Below are 3450 nucleotides of genomic sequence, written 5' to 3' on the forward strand. Positions count from 1 at the left end.
CCGGCACCCCTGCCTCTGTCGCCGCCGCGTCCTCGGGAGCGAGCGCCCCCTCCGCCTCAGACCCCGCCATGGCAACGGGGGCATCTGCCCTGCCCTCCGTCGTATCCGCCTCCTCCGCCTCGTCAGCATCGAGGTCGATCACCTCCCCAGCTTGAGGGCCCGGGGGGATCACGGCCCGGACCGGAGGGGCGACCGGTGGAGCCGCAGGCGGAGTGGAGTCCGCTCCCCCTCCTGCGGCTGACTCCGCCGCCGTTCCGCCAACCAACTCCGCAGGGGCCACCTCCGCCGGGGGGCCTGTGGCCACACCAGGAACCCCGCCAATCACCGCTGGCGGGGTTGCAGCCCACCCCCCGGAGGAGGACGACGTCCGCAGCATGTTCTTGGGTGCCAGCCGCAGGGTGACGCCGCGGGGAGAAGTACTGCACGCCGATGGCCAGGTATCAGCAAAAACAAATGGAAAGGAAGGATGACACGTAGGAAGAGTTAACTTACGCCCTCGAAGCGCAGGGACGGCGCGCGCGCTTCGACTCGGAGCCGGACGCCGACCCCGGGGCATCTGGCAGTGGCCGCTTGTCGCCACCCCGCTGCCCTCCACCTCCAGGCGCGGCGGAGGAGGCAGCCCCCGCGGATCCCCGAGGAGCCCCCCGAACGGACTCCTGGGGAGCGTCCCACGCCGGACCCAAGGCGGCGCCGGGGGCGGACTCTGAAGGCCCCGGAGGGGCACTCGGTGTCGACACCGGGGCGGCATCCCTCGCCGGCCCCGAGGAAGCATCCCGCGCCCCTTCCTGGGGGAGGCCCTACGCCGACCCCCGGGGAACATCCTGCGCCGCCCCTTGAGGAGCAGACCGCACCGGCTCCTGAGGCGCGCGCTGCGCCGACCCCTGAGGGGCGGTCCGCGCCGGCTCCTGGAGCACGCGCTGCGCTGACCCCTGGGGCACAGCCCCAGGACCCGGGGGAGCCGGATCCCGGGCGGACGCTCCCGCCGCCGCACCCCCTGCAGCCGTCTGCGGGGGTGCGTCACGAATCACCAAAGCCCCCGAACGGGGGGCAAACTGCTCTTCCTCTTCCTCCTCTTCCTCTTCTTCTTCTTCTTCTTCGTCTTCTTCTTCGTCGTCGTCGTCGTCGTCGGACACGACCGCCCCTCTCCGCCGCCGTTGGAACTCCTTGGCGGCCTTCTTCCGCCGCTTCTCCGTCTCCTTGTCCTTGCGGCGTTTATCCTTCTCGGCCTGGAGGCGGTTGCGAGCCCTACGCGCGGCATCCTCCGGCACCGGCGGGAGGGAGTCCGCAACCCGGGTCAGCATGCCCTGCGAAATGAAAAAAAAGGGATCCACATCAGAACAACAGGACAGCGGAACATCAGGGGGGAGAAGCGGTGGCCCAGACGCCTTACCAGGTCCACGAAGCCCTGTTCCGGGCGCATCGGCGGATGCCCGGGGATCGGGTAGTCGACGTCCTTGTCCTCCAGCGCCTCCCGGAGCCGTTGCCGGATCTCGGAGGCGGCGAGCGCGCCTGTCGCCAAGGCGGTGCCCTCGGGCGGCATGTTGGGGGTCATGACGCCAAGTGGCCGGGCCCGGAGCATCAGCGGCGCCACCCGCCGGGCGTGGTACGCGCCGATGACCCCGGCGCCGGTGAGCCCCTCCCGCTTCAGCTGCCCAATGGCCTGCAGCAGGTCGGAGATCTTCCTCTTCTCCTTCTCCACCGGCCCGTACGCCCACACGTCGGGCACTGCGTCGATGGTGCGGCCGGTGAACGCTGGCAGGGGGGAGTTCGGGTAGTTCTTCACGTAGAACCACTGATTGTGCCACCCCTTGTGGGACACCGAGGTCTTCACCGTCATGTACTCCTTGGAGCGAGTATGACGGAGATGGATCCCGGCGCACCCAATCAGCACCGGAGGCGACCGCTGCTAGCTCCCAGCCTTCCCCGCCTTCTGATACAGGCTCACCGTGAAGAAGTACTTCCACAGCTCGAAGTGGGGCTCAATCCCCAGGAATCCCTCACACAGCGCGACGAATGCCGCGATGTGCTGAATCCCATTGGGGTTGAGGTGCTGGAGCTCGAGCCCGTAGTAGTGGAGGAGCCCACGGAAGAAGCGGCTTGGAGGGGAGGCGAATCCCCGCTCGTGGAAGTGGGCGAAGGAGACGACGTAACCGCCGGGCGGCGACGGGACCTGTTCCGGCCCCGGCAGCCTCCACTCGTCCGCCATCGTCTTCTCGCAGAGGAGCCCCTTTCGCACCAGGCCCTCGGCGCGGTTGGCGGTGAAGTGGGAAACTCCCCAGGAGGCCATCGCCGAAGAAGGAAGGGGACCGACGGAGGCGAAGATGAAAACACGCGGCGAGAAGCAACGGGAACAAGGCAAGCGAGGCGAGCGCAGGTGAGCTAGGAAGGCAAGGAGGCTCGGGTGCGGAAGGAGAAGAACCGGCGCGGCGTGCTTCTGCTTTTATAGGAAGAGTACTGGGGAAGCCAAATCGATGCCCCGGCTGCCATAAATGCGGCGCCAGGTACGCCCCTGCCACGCCCGTTTCCTTTCCGAAAACCGCGCGCACGATCGGCTGCGAAAAACATCCTATCTTCCTCGATCCGCGGGACGGCGCTTCCATAACTCCGCTTCCCGGGAACCGCGCCCACGACGCTCCCCACGTACGGCCCAAGAACACCAACCGCTCCGGTACAAGGCCAACAGGGAGGTAAGAAAGGGATACGGGGCTGAAAACGCCCCTACGGCCCAGTACGGTCCAGGGGTTCAAAAGCTGGCCCAACACGGGTTCGACAGCTGCCTCAGGACATCCCCCGAGCAAGGGGTGAGAAGGGACGGGCCCGCTAGCGGCCAACACCCAGGCGAGCGAACGCCAAGGGCGCCCCAACCTCACGTTCGAGTCCCGCTCAGTGTAAAGTTCATGGTTTTTCCACGGGGGAAGGCAACGAGCCCTCAGATCCGGTCGAACGGATCCGAGAACTATATGAACTGACCGACGGGAAATTGGAGTACGCCACTAGCTTGGCCCGAGCCGGACCCCCCCGAACGGGGACCGGGACTCCACTCGAACTTACCCGTTTGCAGCTCAAACGAGCACCACGGTTCGTCCAACGAGGATAACCTGGCCCGGCTCAACCCCTCCATCCTAGCGAACGGACGCTTGAGGGGCAACGATCAAAAAGTCGACCTGGCCTCCCGACCGGTTTTCTGCAACGAGCAGGAGCTCGGGGGCTAGCCTCGCAAACAACTGCCACACGTGTGGTCACAAACTGACAGGTTCTCTCGAGCATGGCGAAGGTGAAACAAGCGCGCCATAATACGGGAACCGACGGCGAACAGCGCAAGGAGCCTCCGGAGGAGCACTCCTGCTCCACCACAGGCTCGGGGGCTACTGTTGGGGGGAAATATTAACGACCCCCTAACACACTGTTTAAAGAAACAAACATGAAGGCCCAGGCCCACCAAAGCATGAT

Source organism: Setaria italica, chromosome VI (assembly GCF_000263155.2).
Source record: "Setaria italica strain Yugu1 chromosome VI, Setaria_italica_v2.0, whole genome shotgun sequence".
Classification (NCBI taxonomy): Eukaryota; Viridiplantae; Streptophyta; class Magnoliopsida; order Poales; family Poaceae; genus Setaria; species Setaria italica.